Here is a 19611-nt window from a genome sequence, read left to right on the forward strand (position 1 = left end):
GCAATCAACTCAGGACCCCTCTAGCTGGTCTTGGGGCATGCTAAGACCCCCACACACCAAGGCACAATACTCTACTTTGATAGGAAATGTCAAAAATGTGCAATTTGTGAAAGATTCCCAAATGTCAAAAGAGTCCCCAATGGGGATTCCCCAATGTCAAAAGAGTCCCATATGGACGCCCCCCCTGCGAGTCCCAAGTGTCAGAAAGAGACCCCAATGTCACCATTCAAATCCAATAGGGATTCCCAAATGTCAAAAGAGTCCCCAATGGGGATTCCCATATGTCACAAAGATTCCCAAATGTCACCATTGAAATCCAATAGGGATTCCCAAATGTACAGTATGTTTTTTTCATACTTGCAAAGGTGCAATCAACTCAGGACCCCTCTAGCTGGTCTTGGGGCATGCTAAGACCCCCACACACCAAGGCACAAGACTGTACTTTGATAGGAAATGTCAAAAATTGGGATGCCCATTTGGGAATCTTTTTTGATTCCCAAATGGGACAGTATGGTTCTGGTACTTGCAAAGCTGCAATCAACTCAGGACCCCTCTAGCTGGTCTTGGGGCATGCTAAGACCCCCACACACCAAGGCACAAGACTGTACTTTGATAGGAAATGTCAAAAATTGGGATGCCCATTTGGGAATCTTTTTTGATTCCCAAATGGGACAGTATGGTTCTGGTACTTGCAAAGGTGCAATCAACTCAGGACCCGTCTAGCTGGTCTTGGGGCATGCTAAGACCCCCACATACCAAGGCACAATACTCTACTTTGATAGGAAATGTCAAAAATGTGCAATTTGTGAAAGATTCCCAAATGTCAAAAGAGTCCCCAATGGGGATTCCCCAATGTCAAAAGAGTCCCATATGGACGCCCCCCCTGCGAGTCCCAAGTGTCAGAAAGAGACCCCAATGTCACCATTCAAATCCAATAGGGATTCCCAAATGTCAAAAGAGTCCCCAATGGGGATTCCCATATGTCACAAAGATTCCCAAATGTCACCATTGAAATCCAATAGGGATTCCCAAATGTACAGTATGTTTTTTTCATACTTGCAAAGGTGCAATCAACTCAGGACCCCTCTAGCTGGTCTTGGGGCATGCTAAGACCCCCACACACCAAGGCACAAGACTGTACTTTGATAGGAAATGTCAAAAATTGGGATGCCCATTTGGGAATCTTTTTTGATTCCCAAATGGGACAGTATGGTTCTGGTACTTGCAAAGCTGCAATCAACTCAGGACCCCTCTAGCTGGTCTTGGGGCATGCTAAGAACCCCACACACCAAGGCACAATACTCTACTTTGATAGGAAATGTCAAAAATGTGCAATTTGTGAAAGATTCCCAAATGTCAAAAGAGTCCCCAATGGGGATTCCCCAATGTCAAAAGAGTCCCATATGGACGCCCCCCCTGCGAGTCCCAAGTGTCAGAAAGAGACCCCAATGTCACCATTCAAATCCAATAGGGATTCCCAAATGTCAAAAGAGTCCCCAATGGGGATTCCCATATGTCACAAAGATTCCCAAATGTCACCATTGAAATCCAATAGGGATTCCCAAATGTACAGTATGTTTTTTTCATACTTGCAAAGGTGCAATCAACTCAGGACCCCTCTAGCTGGTCTTGGGGCATGCTAAGACCCCCACACACCAAGGCACAAGACTGTACTTTGATAGGAAATGTCAAAAATGGGGATGCCCATTTGGGAATCTTTTTTGATTCCCAAATGGGACAGTATGGTTCTGGTACTTGCAAAGCTGCAATCAACTCAGGACCCCTCTAGCTGGTCTTGGGGCATGCTAAGACCCCCACACACCAAGGCACAATACTCTACTTTGATAGGAAATGTCAAAAATGTGCAATTTGTGAAAGATTCCCAAATGTCAAAAGAGTCCCCAATGGGGATTCCCCAATGTCAAAAGAGTCCCATATGGACACCCCCCCTGCGAGTCCCAAGTGTCAGAAAGAGACCCCAATGTCACCATTCAAATCCAATAGGGATTCCCAAATGTACAGTATGTTTTATTCATAATTGCAAAGGTCCAATCAACACAGGACCTCTCTAGCTGGTCTTGGTGCATGCTAATACCCCCACACACCAAGGCACAAGACTGTACTTTGATAGGAAATGTCAAAAATGGGATGCCCATTTGGGAATCTTTTTTGATTCCCAAATGGACAGTGTGACCTATGTGACCTTTCTTAACATTTTCATGGCTTCATGACCCTTTCACTAAAGCTAGAAACTTGCAACCACTTCTAGGTTAAAGTGGACATTACAAACAACGTGTGGTGAGATTTTTGTGCACATTGGTCAATGGCAAGACCTTCAAAATGAGTTCCAAAGTTTGAATTTTAGTCAAGGATTCCCAAATGTCAGTGGTGTCCATTTGGGAATCTTTCATGGATAAATTACCCTTAATATTACACTAGGAACCCCATATTTCACACGCATAACAGGGACAGTGTCTACTATCATAATGTGAAAGAATAAACTGCCCAAGTCCTTCAGAAAAAAAAATTGCCTTGTTGGAGAAACCAAGGTCTGTATGGTGTCAGGATCATAGCCCCTGACACCATCTGTACAGCTTGATCAGATTGAAGCAACTTTTTTTCTGAACATGCAATCATGCTGATTTTTTAATATGTTGTTACCACACTCAAATGGAGCAGGACGGTCTTTGATCGGACCCGCTAGGAGCTAGCATGCCTGCATGGGAACACTGACAATTTTGATGTGGGATGCCCATTTGGGAATCTTTCTTGATTCCCAAATGGGACAGTATGGTTCTGGTACTTGCAAAGGTGCAATCAACTCAGGACCCCTCTAGCTGGTCTTAAGGCATGCTAAGACCCCCACACACCAAGGCACAAGACTGTACTTTGATAGGAAATGTCAAAAATGGGATGCCCATTTGGGAATCTTTTTTGATTCCCAAATGGGAGAGTATGGTTCTGGTACTTGCAAAGGTGCAATCAACTCAGGACCTCTCTAGCTGGTCTTTGGGCATGCTAATACCCCCACACACCAAGGCACAAGACTGTACTTTGATAGGAAATGTCAAAAATTGGGATGCCCATTTGGGAATCTTTTTTGATTCCCAAATGGGACAGTATGGTTCTGGTACTTGCAAAGGTGCAATCAACTCAGGACCCCTCTAGCTGGTCTTGGGGCATGCTAATACCCCCACACACCAAGGCACAATACTCTACTTTGATAGGAAATGTCAAAAATGTGCAATTTGTGAAAGATTCCCAAATGTCAAAAGAGTCCCCAATGGGGATTCCCCAATGTCAAAAGAGTCCCATATGGACGCCCCCCCTGCGAGTCCCAAGTGTCAGAAAGAGACCCCAATGTCACCATTCAAATCCAATAGGGATTCCCAAATGTCAAAAGAGTCCCCAATGGGGATTCCCATATGTCACAAAGATTCCCAAATGTCACCATTGAAATCCAATAGGGATTCCCAAATGTACAGTATGTTTTTTTCATACTTGCAAAGGTGCAATCAACTCAGGACCCCTCTAGCTGGTCTTGGGGCATGCTAAGACCCCCACACACCAAGGCACAAGACTGTACTTTGATAGGAAATGTCAAAAATGGGGATGCCCATTTGGGAATCTTTTTTGATTCCCAAATGGGACAGTATGGTTCTGGTACTTGCAAAGGTGCAATCAACTCAGGACCCCTCTAGCTGGTCTTGGGGCATGCTAAGACCCCCACACACCAAGGCACAATACTCTACTTTGATAGGAAATGTCAAAAATGTGCAATTTGTGAAAGATTCCCAAATGTCAAAAGAGTCCCCAATGGGGATTCCCCAATGTCAAAAGAGTCCCATATGGACGCCCCCCCTGCGAGTCCCAAGTGTCAGAAAGAGACCCCAATGTCACCATTCAAATCCAATAGGGATTCCCAAATGTCAAAAGAGTCCCCAATGGGGATTCCCATATGTCACAAAGATTCCCAAATGTCACCATTGAAATCCAATAGGGATTCCCAAATGTACAGTATGTTTTTTTCATACTTGCAAAGGTGCAATCAACTCAGGACCCCTCTAGCTGGTCTTGGGGCATGCTAAGACCCCCACACACCAAGGCACAAGACTGTACTTTGATAGGAAATGTCAAAAATTGGGATGCCCATTTGGGAATCTTTTTTGATTCCCAAATGGGACAGTATGGTTCTGGTACTTGCAAAGCTGCAATCAACTCAGGACCCCTCTAGCTGGTCTTGGGGCATGCTAAGACCCCCACACACCAAGGCACAAGACTGTACTTTGATAGGAAATGTCAAAAATTGGGATGCCCATTTGGGAATCTTTTTTGATTCCCAAATGGGACAGTATGGTTCTGGTACTTGCAAAGGTGCAATCAACTCAGGACCCCTCTAGCTGGTCTTGGGGCATGCTAAGACCCCCACACACCAAGGCACAATACTCTACTTTGATAGGAAATGTCAAAAATGTGCAATTTGTGAAAGATTCCCAAATGTCAAAAGAGTCCCCAATGGGGATTCCCCAATGTCAAAAGAGTCCCATATGGACGCCCCCCCTGCGAGTCCCAAGTGTCAGAAAGAGACCCCAATGTCACCATTCAAATCCAATAGGGATTCCCAAATGTCAAAAGAGTCCCCAATGGGGATTCCCATATGTCACAAAGATTCCCAAATGTCACCATTGAAATCCAATAGGGATTCCCAAATGTACAGTATGTTTTTTTCATACTTGCAAAGGTGCAATCAACTCAGGACCCCTCTAGCTGGTCTTGGGGCATGCTAAGACCCCCACACACCAAGGCACAAGACTGTACTTTGATAGGAAATGTCAAAAATTGGGATGCCCATTTGGGAATCTTTTTTGATTCCCAAATGGGACAGTATGGTTCTGGTACTTGCAAAGCTGCAATCAACTCAGGACCCCTCTAGCTGGTCTTGGGGCATGCTAAGACCCCCACACACCAAGGCACAAGACTGTACTTTGATAGGAAATGTCAAAAATTGGGATGCCCATTTGGGAATCTTTTTTGATTCCCAAATGGGACAGTATGGTTCTGGTACTTGCAAAGGTGCAATCAACTCAGGACCCGTCTAGCTGGTCTTGGGGCATGCTAAGACCCCCACATACCAAGGCACAATACTCTACTTTGATAGGAAATGTCAAAAATGTGCAATTTGTGAAAGATTCCCAAATGTCAAAAGAGTCCCCAATGGGGATTCCCCAATGTCAAAAGAGTCCCATATGGACGCCCCCCCTGCGAGTCCCAAGTGTCAGAAAGAGACCCCAATGTCACCATTCAAATCCAATAGGGATTCCCAAATGTCAAAAGAGTCCCCAATGGGGATTCCCATATGTCACAAAGATTCCCAAATGTCACCATTGAAATCCAATAGGGATTCCCAAATGTACAGTATGTTTTTTTCATACTTGCAAAGGTGCAATCAACTCAGGACCCCTCTAGCTGGTCTTGGGGCATGCTAAGACCCCCACACACCAAGGCACAAGACTGTACTTTGATAGGAAATGTCAAAAATTGGGATGCCCATTTGGGAATCTTTTTTGATTCCCAAATGGGACAGTATGGTTCTGGTACTTGCAAAGCTGCAATCAACTCAGGACCCCTCTAGCTGGTCTTGGGGCATGCTAAGAACCCCACACACCAAGGCACAATACTCTACTTTGATAGGAAATGTCAAAAATGTGCAATTTGTGAAAGATTCCCAAATGTCAAAAGAGTCCCCAATGGGGATTCCCCAATGTCAAAAGAGTCCCATATGGACGCCCCCCCTGCGAGTCCCAAGTGTCAGAAAGAGACCCCAATGTCACCATTCAAATCCAATAGGGATTCCCAAATGTCAAAAGAGTCCCCAATGGGGATTCCCATATGTCACAAAGATTCCCAAATGTCACCATTGAAATCCAATAGGGATTCCCAAATGTACAGTATGTTTTTTTCATACTTGCAAAGGTGCAATCAACTCAGGACCCCTCTAGCTGGTCTTGGGGCATGCTAAGACCCCCACACACCAAGGCACAAGACTGTACTTTGATAGGAAATGTCAAAAATGGGGATGCCCATTTGGGAATCTTTTTTGATTCCCAAATGGGACAGTATGGTTCTGGTACTTGCAAAGCTGCAATCAACTCAGGACCCCTCTAGCTGGTCTTGGGGCATGCTAAGACCCCCACACACCAAGGCACAATACTCTACTTTGATAGGAAATGTCAAAAATGTGCAATTTGTGAAAGATTCCCAAATGTCAAAAGAGTCCCCAATGGGGATTCCCCAATGTCAAAAGAGTCCCATATGGACACCCCCCCTGCGAGTCCCAAGTGTCAGAAAGAGACCCCAATGTCACCATTCAAATCCAATAGGGATTCCCAAATGTACAGTATGTTTTATTCATAATTGCAAAGGTCCAATCAACACAGGACCTCTCTAGCTGGTCTTGGTGCATGCTAATACCCCCACACACCAAGGCACAAGACTGTACTTTGATAGGAAATGTCAAAAATGGGATGCCCATTTGGGAATCTTTTTTGATTCCCAAATGGACAGTGTGACCTATGTGACCTTTCTTAACATTTTCATGGCTTCATGACCCTTTCACTAAAGCTAGAAACTTGCAACCACTTCTAGGTTAAAGTGGACATTACAAACAACGTGTGGTGAGATTTTTGTGCACATTGGTCAATGGCAAGACCTTCAAAATGAGTTCCAAAGTTTGAATTTTAGTCAAGGATTCCCAAATGTCAGTGGTGTCCATTTGGGAATCTTTCATGGATAAATTACCCTTAATATTACACTAGGAACCCCATATTTCACACGCATAACAGGGACAGTGTCTACTATCATAATGTGAAAGAATAAACTGCCCAAGTCCTTCAGAAAAAAAAATTGCCTTGTTGGAGAAACCAAGGTCTGTATGGTGTCAGGATCATAGCCCCTGACACCATCTGTACAGCTTGATCAGATTGAAGCAACTTTTTTTCTGAACATGCAATCATGCTGATTTTTTAATATGTTGTTACCACACTCAAATGGAGCAGGACGGTCTTTGATCGGACCCGCTAGGAGCTAGCATGCCTGCATGGGAACACTGACAATTTTGATGTGGGATGCCCATTTGGGAATCTTTCTTGATTCCCAAATGGGACAGTATGGTTCTGGTACTTGCAAAGGTGCAATCAACTCAGGACCCCTCTAGCTGGTCTTAAGGCATGCTAAGACCCCCACACACCAAGGCACAAGACTGTACTTTGATAGGAAATGTCAAAAATGGGATGCCCATTTGGGAATCTTTTTTGATTCCCAAATGGGAGAGTATGGTTCTGGTACTTGCAAAGGTGCAATCAACTCAGGACCTCTCTAGCTGGTCTTTGGGCATGCTAATACCCCCACACACCAAGGCACAAGACTGTACTTTGATAGGAAATGTCAAAAATTGGGATGCCCATTTGGGAATCTTTTTTGATTCCCAAATGGGACAGTATGGTTCTGGTACTTGCAAAGGTGCAATCAACTCAGGACCCCTCTAGCTGGTCTTGGGGCATGCTAATACCCCCACACACCAAGGCACAATACTCTACTTTGATAGGAAATGTCAAAAATGTGCAATTTGTGAAAGATTCCCAAATGTCAAAAGAGTCCCCAATGGGGATTCCCCAATGTCAAAAGAGTCCCATATGGACGCCCCCCCTGCGAGTCCCAAGTGTCAGAAAGAGACCCCAATGTCACCATTCAAATCCAATAGGGATTCCCAAATGTCAAAAGAGTCCCCAATGGGGATTCCCATATGTCACAAAGATTCCCAAATGTCACCATTGAAATCCAATAGGGATTCCCAAATGTACAGTATGTTTTTTTCATACTTGCAAAGGTGCAATCAACTCAGGACCCCTCTAGCTGGTCTTGGGGCATGCTAAGACCCCCACACACCAAGGCACAAGACTGTACTTTGATAGGAAATGTCAAAAATGGGGATGCCCATTTGGGAATCTTTTTTGATTCCCAAATGGGACAGTATGGTTCTGGTACTTGCAAAGGTGCAATCAACTCAGGACCCCTCTAGCTGGTCTTGGGGCATGCTAAGACCCCCACACACCAAGGCACAATACTCTACTTTGATAGGAAATGTCAAAAATGTGCAATTTGTGAAAGATTCCCAAATGTCAAAAGAGTCCCCAATGGGGATTCCCCAATGTCAAAAGAGTCCCATATGGACGCCCCCCCTGCGAGTCCCAAGTGTCAGAAAGAGACCCCAATGTCACCATTCAAATCCAATAGGGATTCCCAAATGTCAAAAGAGTCCCCAATGGGGATTCCCATATGTCACAAAGATTCCCAAATGTCACCATTGAAATCCAATAGGGATTCCCAAATGTACAGTATGTTTTTTTCATACTTGCAAAGGTGCAATCAACTCAGGACCCCTCTAGCTGGTCTTGGGGCATGCTAAGACCCCCACACACCAAGGCACAAGACTGTACTTTGATAGGAAATGTCAAAAATTGGGATGCCCATTTGGGAATCTTTTTTGATTCCCAAATGGGACAGTATGGTTCTGGTACTTGCAAAGCTGCAATCAACTCAGGACCCCTCTAGCTGGTCTTGGGGCATGCTAAGACCCCCACACACCAAGGCACAAGACTGTACTTTGATAGGAAATGTCAAAAATTGGGATGCCCATTTGGGAATCTTTTTTGATTCCCAAATGGGACAGTATGGTTCTGGTACTTGCAAAGGTGCAATCAACTCAGGACCCCTCTAGCTGGTCTTGGGGCATGCTAAGAACCCCACACACCAAGGCACAATACTCTACTTTGATAGGAAATGTCAAAAATGTGCAATTTGTGAAAGATTCCCGAATGTCAAAAGAGTCCCCAATGGGGATTCCCCAATGTCAAAAGAGTCCCATATGGACGCCCCCCCTGCGAGTCCCAAGTGTCAGAAAGAGACCCCAATGTCACCATTCAAATCCAATAGGGATTCCCAAATGTCAAAAGAGTCCCCAATGGGGATTCCCATATGTCACAAAGATTCCCAAATGTCACCATTGAAATCCAATAGGGATTCCCAAATGTACAGTATGTTTTTTTCATACTTGCAAAGGTGCAATCAACTCAGGACCCCTCTAGCTGGTCTTGGGGCATGCTAAGACCCCCACACACCAAGGCACAAGACTGTACTTTGATAGGAAATGTCAAAAATTGGGATGCCCATTTGGGAATCTTTTTTGATTCCCAAATGGGACAGTATGGTTCTGGTACTTGCAAAGGTGCAATCAACTCAGGACCCGTCTAGCTGGTCTTGGGGCATGCTAAGACCCCCACATACCAAGGCACAATACTCTACTTTGATAGGAAATGTCAAAAATGGGATGCCCATTTGGGAATCTTTTTTGATTCCCAAATGGACAGTGTGACCTATGTGACCTTTCTTAACATTTTCATAGCTTCATGACCCTTTCACTAAAGCTAGAAACTTGCAACCACTTCTAGGTTAAAGTGGACATTACAAACAACGTGTGGTGAGATTTTTGTGCACATTGGTCAATGGCAAGACCTTCAAAATGAGTTCCAAAGTTTGAATTTTAGTCAAGGATTCCCAAATGTCAGTGGTGTCCATTTGGGAATCTTTCATGGATAAATTACCCTTAATATTACACTAGGAACCCCATATTTCACACGCATAACAGGGACAGTGTCTACTATCATAATGTGAAAGAATAAACTGCCCAAGTCCTTCAGAAAAAAAAATTGCCTTGTTGGAGAAACCAAGGTCTGTATGGTGTCAGGATCATAGCCCCTGACACCATCTGTACAGCTTGATCAGATTGAAGCAACTTTTTTTCTGAACATGCAATCATGCTGATTTTTTAATATGTTGTTACCACACTCAAATGGAGCAGGACGGTCTTTGATCGGACCCGCTAGGAGCTAGCATGCCTGCATGGGAACACTGACAATTTTGATGTGGGATGCCCATTTGGGAATCTTTCTTGATTCCCAAATGGGACAGTATGGTTCTGGTACTTGCAAAGGTGCAATCAACTCAGGACCCCTCTAGCTGGTCTTAAGGCATGCTAAGACCCCCACACACCAAGGCACAAGACTGTACTTTGATAGGAAATGTCAAAAATGGGATGCCCATTTGGGAATCTTTTTTGATTCCCAAATGGGAGAGTATGGTTCTGGTACTTGCAAAGGTGCAATCAACTCAGGACCTCTCTAGCTGGTCTTGGGGCATGCTAATACCCCCACACACCAAGGCACAAGACTGTACTTTGATAGGAAATGTCAAAAATTGGGATGCCCATTTGGGAATCTTTTTTGATTCCCAAATTTGACAGTATGGTTCTGGTACTTGCAAAGGTGCAATCAACTCAGGACCCCTCTAGCTGGTCTTGGGGCATGCTAAGACCCCCACACACCAAGGCACAATACTCTACTTTGATAGGAAATGTCAAAAATGTGCAATTTGTGAAAGATTCCCAAATGTCAAAAGAGTCCCCAATGGGGATTCCCCAATGTCAAAAGAGTCCCATATGGACGCCCCCCCTGCGAGTCCCAAGTGTCAGAAAGAGACCCCAATGTCACCATTCAAATCCAATAGGGATTCCCAAATGTCAAAAGAGTCCCCAATGGGGATTCCCATATGTCACAAAGATTCCCAAATGTCACCATTGAAATCCAATAGGGATTCCCAAATGTACAGTATGTTTTTTTCATACTTGCAAAGGTGCAATCAACTCAGGACCCCTCTAGCTGGTCTTGGGGCATGCTAAGACCCCCACACACCAAGGCACAAGACTGTACTTTGATAGGAAATGTCAAAAATTGGGATGCCCATTTGGGAATCTTTTTTGATTCCCAAATGGGACAGTATGGTTCTGGTACTTGCAAAGCTGCAATCAACTCAGGACCCCTCTAGCTGGTCTTGGGGCATGCTAAGACCCCCACACACCAAGGCACAAGACTGTACTTTGATAGGAAATGTCAAAAATTGGGATGCCCATTTGGGAATCTTTTTTGATTCCCAAATGGGACAGTATGGTTCTGGTACTTGCAAAGGTGCAATCAACTCAGGACCCGTCTAGCTGGTCTTGGGGCATGCTAAGACCCCCACATACCAAGGCACAATACTCTACTTTGATAGGAAATGTCAAAAATGTGCAATTTGTGAAAGATTCCCAAATGTCAAAAGAGTCCCCAATGGGGATTCCCCAATGTCAAAAGAGTCCCATATGGACGCCCCCCCTGCGAGTCCCAAGTGTCAGAAAGAGACCCCAATGTCACCATTCAAATCCAATAGGGATTCCCAAATGTCAAAAGAGTCCCCAATGGGGATTCCCATATGTCACAAAGATTCCCAAATGTCACCATTGAAATCCAATAGGGATTCCCAAATGTACAGTATGTTTTTTTCATACTTGCAAAGGTGCAATCAACTCAGGACCCCTCTAGCTGGTCTTGGGGCATGCTAAGACCCCCACACACCAAGGCACAAGACTGTACTTTGATAGGAAATGTCAAAAATTGGGATGCCCATTTGGGAATCTTTTTTGATTCCCAAATGGGACAGTATGGTTCTGGTACTTGCAAAGCTGCAATCAACTCAGGACCCCTCTAGCTGGTCTTGGGGCATGCTAAGAACCCCACACACCAAGGCACAATACTCTACTTTGATAGGAAATGTCAAAAATGTGCAATTTGTGAAAGATTCCCAAATGTCAAAAGAGTCCCCAATGGGGATTCCCCAATGTCAAAAGAGTCCCATATGGACGCCCCCCCTGCGAGTCCCAAGTGTCAGAAAGAGACCCCAATGTCACCATTAAAATCCAATAGGGATTCCCAAATGTCAAAAGAGTCCCCAATGGGGATTCCCATATGTCACAAAGATTCCCAAATGTCACCATTGAAATCCAATAGGGATTCCCAAATGTACAGTATGTTTTTTTCATACTTGCAAAGGTGCAATCAACTCAGGACCCCTCTAGCTGGTCTTGGGGCATGCTAAGACCCCCACACACCAAGGCACAAGACTGTACTTTGATAGGAAATGTCAAAAATGGGGATGCCCATTTGGGAATCTTTTTTGATTCCCAAATGGGACAGTATGGTTCTGGTACTTGCAAAGCTGCAATCAACTCAGGACCCCTCTAGCTGGTCTTGGGGCATGCTAAGACCCCCACACACCAAGGCACAATACTCTACTTTGATAGGAAATGTCAAAAATGTGCAATTTGTGAAAGATTCCCAAATGTCAAAAGAGTCCCCAATGGGGATTCCCCAATGTCAAAAGAGTCCCATATGGACGCCCCCCCTGCGAGTCCCAAGTGTCAGAAAGAGACCCCAATGTCACCATTCAAATCCAATAGGGATTCCCAAATGTACAGTATGTTTTATTCATAATTGCAAAGGTCCAATCAACACAGGACCTCTCTAGCTGGTCTTGGGGCATGCTAATACCCCCACACACCAAGGCACAAGACTGTACTTTGATAGGAAATGTCAAAAATGGGATGCCCATTTGGGAATCTTTTTTGATTCCCAAATGGACAGTGTGACCTATGTGACCTTTCTTAACATTTTCATGGCTTCATGACCCTTTCACTAAAGCTAGAAACTTGCAACCACTTCTAGGTTAAAGTGGACATTACAAACAACGTGTGGTGAGATTTTTGTGCACATTGGTCAATGGCAAGACCTTCAAAATGAGTTCCAAAGTTTGAATTTTAGTCAAGGATTCCCAAATGTCAGTGGTGTCCATTTGGGAATCTTTCATGGATAAATTACCCTTAATATTACACTAGGAACCCCATATTTCACACGCATAACAGGGACAGTGTCTACTATCATAATGTGAAAGAATAAACTGCCCAAGTCCTTCAGGAAAAAAAAATTGCCTTGTTGGAGAAACCAAGGTCTGTATGGTGTCAGGATCATAGCCCCTGACACCATCTGTACAGCTTGATCAGATTGAAGCAACTTTTTTTCTGAACATGCAATCATGCTGATTTTTTAATATGTTGTTACCACACTCAAATGGAGCAGGACGGTCTTTGATCGGACCCGCTAGGAGCTAGCATGCCTGCATGGGAACACTGACAATTTTGATGTGGGATGCCCATTTGGGAATCTTTCTTGATTCCCAAATGGGACAGTATGGTTCTGGTACTTGCAAAGGTGCAATCAACTCAGGACCCCTCTAGCTGGTCTTAAGGCATGCTAAGACCCCCACACACCAAGGCACAAGACTGTACTTTGATAGGAAATGTCAAAAATGGGATGCCCATTTGGGAATCTTTTTTGATTCCCAAATGGGAGAGTATGGTTCTGGTACTTGCAAAGGTGCAATCAACTCAGGACCTCTCTAGCTGGTCTTGGGGCATGCTAATACCCCCACACACCAAGGCACAAGACTGTACTTTGATAGGAAATGTCAAAAATTGGGATGCCCATTTGGGAATCTTTTTTGATTCCCAAATGGGACAGTATGGTTCTGGTACTTGCAAAGGTGCAATCAACTCAGGACCCCTCTAGCTGGTCTTGGGGCATGCTAAGACCCCCACACACCAAGGCACAATACTCTACTTTGATAGGAAATGTCAAAAATGTGCAATTTGTGAAAGATTCCCAAATGTCAAAAGAGTCCCCAATGGGGATTCCCCAATGTCAAAAGAGTCCCATATGGACGCCCCCCCTGCGAGTCCCAAGTGTCAGAAAGAGACCCCAATGTCACCATTCAAATCCAATAGGGATTCCCAAATGTCAAAAGAGTCCCCAATGGGGATTCCCATATGTCACAAAGATTCCCAAATGTCACCATTGAAATCCAATAGGGATTCCCAAATGTACAGTATGTTTTTTTCATACTTGCAAAGGTGCAATCAACTCAGGACCCCTCTAGCTGGTCTTGGGGCATGCTAAGACCCCCACACACCAAGGCACAAGACTGTACTTTGATAGGAAATGTCAAAAATTGGGATGCCCATTTGGGAATCTTTTTTGATTCCCAAATGGGACAGTATGGTTCTGGTACTTGCAAAGGTGCAATCAACTCAGGACCTGTCTAGCTGGTCTTGGGGCATGCTAAGACCCCCACACACCAAGGCACGATACTCTACTTTGATAGGAAATGTCAAAAATGTGCAATTTGTGAAAGATTCCCAAATGTCAAAAGAGTCCCCAATGGGGATTCCCCAATGTCAAAAGAGTCCCATATGGACGCCCCCCCTGCGAGTCCCAAGTGTCAGAAAGAGACCCCAATGTCACCATTCAAATCCAATAGGGATTCCCAAATGTCAAAAGAGTCCCCAATGGGGATTCCCATGTGTCACAAAGATTCCCAAATGTCACCATGGAAATCCAATAGGGATTCCCAAATGTACAGTATGTTTTTTTCATACTTGCAAAGGTGCAATCAACTCAGGACCCCTCTAGCTGGTCTTGGGGCATGCTAAGACCCCCACACACCAAGGCACAAGACTGTACTTTGATAGGAAATGTCAAAAATTGGGATGCCCATTTGGGAATCTTTTTTGATTCCCAAATGGGACAGTATGGTTCTGGTACTTGCAAAGCTGCAATCAACTCAGGACCCCTCTAGCTGGTCTTGGGGCATGCTAAGACCCCCACACACCAAGGCACAAGACTGTACTTTGATAGGAAATGTCAAAAATTGGGATGCCCATTTGGGAATCTTTTTTGATTCCCAAATGGGACAGTATGGTTCTGGTACTTGCAAAGGTGCAATCAACTCAGGACCCGTCTAGCTGGTCTTGGGGCATGCTAAGACCCCCACATACCAAGGCACAATACTCTACTTTGATAGGAAATGTCAAAAATGTGCAATTTGTGAAAGATTCCCAAATGTCAAAAGAGTCCCCAATGGGGATTCCCCAATGTCAAAAGAGTCCCATATGGACGCCCCCCCTGCGAGTCCCAAGTGTCAGAAAGAGACCCCAATGTCACCATTCAAATCCAATAGGGATTCCCAAATGTCAAAAGAGTCCCCAATGGGGATTCCCATATGTCACAAAGATTCCCAAATGTCACCATTGAAATCCAATAGGGATTCCCAAATGTACAGTATGTTTTTTTCATACTTGCAAAGGTGCAATCAACTCAGGACCCCTCTAGCTGGTCTTGGGGCATGCTAAGACCCCCACACACCAAGGCACAAGACTGTACTTTGATAGGAAATGTCAAAAATTGGGATGCCCATTTGGGAATCTTTTTTGATTCCCAAATGGGACAGTATGGTTCTGGTACTTGCAAAGGTGCAATCAACTCAGGACCCGTCTAGCTGGTCTTGGGGCATGCTAAGACCCCCACATACCAAGGCACAATACTCTACTTTGATAGGAAATGTCAAAAATGTGCAATTTGTGAAAGATTCCCAAATGTCAAAAGAGTCCCCAATGGGGATTCCCCAATGTCAAAAGAGTCCCATATGGACGCCCCCCCTGCGAGTCCCAAGTGTCAGAAAGAGACCCCAATGTCACCATTCAAATCCAATAGGGATTCCCAAATGTACAGTATGTTTTATTCATAATTGCAAAGGTCCAATCAACACAGGACCTCTCTAGCTGGTCTTGGGGCATGCTAATACCCCCACACACCAAGGCACAAGACTGTACTTTGATAGGAAATGTCAAAAATTGGGATGCCCATTTGGGAATCTTTTTTGATTCCCAAATGGGACAGTATGGTTCTGGTACTTGCAAAGGTGCAATCAACTCAGGACCCCTCTAGCTGGTCTTGGGGCATGCTAAGACCCCCACACACCAAGGCACAATACTCTACTTTGATAGGAAATGTCAAAAATGTGCAATTTGTGAAAGATTCCCAAATGTCAAAAGAGTCCCCAATGGGGATTCCCCAATGTCAAAAGAGTCCCATATGGACGCCCCCCCTGCGAGTCCCAAGTGTCAGAAAGAGACCCCAATGTCACCATTCAAATCCAATAGGGATTCCCAAATGTCAAAAGAGTCCCCAATGGGGATTCCCATATGTCACAAAGATTCCCAAATGTCACCATTGAAATCCAATAGGGATTCCCAAATGTACAGTATGTTTTTTTCATACTTGCAAAGGTGCAATCAACTCAGGACCCCTCTAGCTGGTCTTGGGGCATGCTAAGAACCCCACACACCAAGGCACAATACTCTACTTTGATAGGAAATGTCAAAAATGTGCAATTTGTGAAAGATTCCCAAATGTCAAAAGAGTCCCCAATGGGGATTCCCCAATGTCAAAAGAGTCCCATATGGACGCCCCCCCTGCGAGTCCCAAGTGTCAGAAAGAGACCCCAATGTCACCATTCAAATCCAATAGGGATTCCCAAATGTCAAAAGAGTCCCCAATGGGGATTCCCATATGTCACAAACATTCCCAAATGTCACCATTGAAATCCAATAGGGATTCCCAAATGTACAGTATGTTTTTTTCATACTTGCAAAAGTGCAATCAACTCAGGACCCCTCTAGCTGGTCTTGGGGCATGCTAAGACCCCCACACACCAAGGCACAAGACTGTACTTTGATAGGAAATGTCAAAAATGGGATGCCCATTTGGGAATCTTTTTTGATTCCCAAATGGACAGTGTGACCTATGTGACCTTTCTTAACATTTTCATGGCTTCATGACCCTTTCACTAAAGCTAGAAACTTGCAACCACTTCTAGGTTAAAGTGGACATTACAAACAACGTGTGGTGAGATTTTTGTGCACATTGGTCAATGGCAAGACCTTCAAAATGAGTTCCAAAGTTTGAATTTTAGTCAAGGATTCCCAAATGTCAGTGGTGTCCATTTGGTAATCTTTCATGGATAAATTACCCTTAATATTACACTAGGAACCCCATATTTCACACGCATAACAGGTACAGTGTCTACTATCATAATGTGAAAGAATAAACTGCCCAAGTCCTTCAGAAAAAAAATTTGCCTTGTTGGAGAAACCAAGGTCTGTATGGTGTCAGGATCATAGCCCCTGACACCATCTGTACAGCTTGATCAGATTGAAGCAACTTTTTTTCTGAACATGCAATCATGCTGATTTTTTAATATGTTGTTACCACACTCAAATGGAGCAGGACGGTCTTGGATCGGACCCGCTAGGAGCTAGCATGCCTGCATGGGAACACTGACAATTTTGATGTGGGATGCCCATTTGGGAATCTTTCTTGATTCCCAAATGGGACAGTATGGTTCTGGTACTTGCAAAGGTGCAATCAACTCAGGACCCGTCTAGCTGGTCTTGGGGCATGCTAATACCCCCACACACCAAGGCACAAGACTGTACTTTGATAGGAAATGTAAAAAATTGGGATGCCCATTTGGGAATCTTTTTTGATTCCCAAATGGGACAGTATGGTTCTGGTACTTGCAAAGGTGCAATCAACTCAGGACCCTTCTAGCTGGTCTTGGGGCATTCTAAGACCCCCACACACCAAGGCACAATACTCTACTTTGATAGGAAATGTCAAAAATGGGATGCCCATTTGGGAATCTTTTTTGATTCCCAAATGGACAGTGTGACCTATGTGACCTTTCTTAACATTTTCATGGCTTCATGACCCTTTCACTAAAGCTAGAAACTTGCAACCACTTCTAGGTTAAAGTGGACATTACAAACAACGTGTGGTGAGATTTTTGTGCACATTGGTCAATGGCAAGACCTTCAAAATGAGTTCCAAAGTTTGAATTTTAGTCAAGGATTCCCAAATGTCAGTGGTGTCCATTTGGGAATCTTTCATGGATAAATTACCCTTAATATTACACTAGGAACCCCATATTTCACACGCATAACAGGGACAGTGTCTACTATCATAATGTGAAAGAATAAACTGCCCAAGTCCTTCAGAAAAAAAAATTGCCTTGTTGGAGAAACCAAGGTCTGTATGGTGTCAGGATCATAGCCCCTGACACCATCTGTACAGCTTGATCAGATTGAAGCAACTTTTTTTCTGAACATGCAATCATGCTGATTTTTTAATATGTTGTTACCACACTCAAATGGAGCAGGACGGTCTTTGATCGGACCCGCTAGGAGCTAGCATGCCTGCATGGGAACACTGACAATTTTGATGTGGGATGCCCATTTGGGAATCTTTCTTGATTCCCAAATGGGACAGTATGGTTCTGGTACTTGCAAAGGTGCAATCAACTCAGGACCCCTCTAGCTGGTCTTAAGGCATGCTAAGACCCCCACACACCAAGGCACAAGACTGTACTTTGATAGGAAATGTCAAAAATGGGATGCCCATTTGGGAATCTTTTTTGATTCCCAAATGGGAGAGTATGGTTCTGGTACTTGCAAAGGTGCAATCAACTCAGGACCTCTCTAGCTGGTCTTGGGGCATGCTAATACCCCCACACACCAAGGCACAAGACTGTACTTTGATAGGAAATGTCAAAAATTGGGATGCCCATTTGGGAATCTTTTTTGATTCCCAAATGGGACAGTATGGTTCTGGTACTTGCAAAGGTGCAATCAACTCAGGACCCCTCTAGCTGGTCTTGGGGCATGCTAAGACCCCCACACACCAAGGCACAATACTCTACTTTGATAGGAAATGTCAAAAATGTGCAATTTGTGAAAGATTCCCAAATGTCAAAAGAGTCCCCAATGGGGATTCCCCAATGTCAAAAGAGTCCCATATGGACGCCCCCCCTGCGAGTCCCAAGTGTCAGAAAGAGACCCCAATGTCACCATTCAAATCCAATAGGGATTCCCAAATGTCAAAAGAGTCCCCAATGGGGATTCCCATATGTCACAAAGATTCCCAAATGTCACCATTGAAATCCAATAGGGATTCCCAAATGTACAGTATGTTTTTTTCATACTTGCAAAGGTGCAATCAACTCAGGACCCCTCTAGCTGGTCTTGGGGCATGCTAAGACCCCCACACACCAAGGCACAAGACTGTACTTTGATAGGAAATGTCAAAAATTGGGATGCCCATTTGGGAATCTTTTTTGATTCCCAAATGGGACAGTATGGTTCTGGTACTTGCAAAGCTGCAATCAACTCAGGACCCCTCTAGCTGGTCTTGGGGCATGCTAAGACCCCCACACACCAAGGCACAAGACTGTACTTTGATAGGAAATGTCAAAAATTGGGATGCCCATTTGGGAATCTTTTTTGATTCCCAAATGGGACAGTATGGTTCTGGTACTTGCAAAGCTGCAATCAACTCAGGACCCCTCTAGCTGGTCTTGGGGCATGCTAAGACCCCCACACACCAAGGCACAAGACTGTACTTTGATAGGAAATGTCAAAAATTGGGATGCCCATTTGGGAATCTTTTTTGATTCCCAAATGGGACAGTATGGTTCTGGTACTTGCAAAGGTGCAATCAACTCAGGACCCCTCTAGCTGGTCTTGGGGCATGCTAAGACCCCCACACACCAAGGCACAATACTCTACTTTGATAGGAAATGTCAAAAATGTGCAATTTGTGAAAGATTCCCAAATGTCAAAAGAGTCCCCAATGGGGATTCCCCAATGTCAAAAGAGTCCCATATGGACGCCCCCCCTGCGAGTCCCAAGTGTCAGAAAGAGACCCCAATGTCACCATTCAAATCCAATAGGGATTC

Source organism: Borostomias antarcticus, assembly GCF_949987555.1.
Source record: "Borostomias antarcticus genome assembly, contig: scaffold_69, whole genome shotgun sequence".
Lineage (NCBI taxonomy): Eukaryota > Metazoa > Chordata > Actinopteri > Stomiiformes > Stomiidae > Borostomias > Borostomias antarcticus.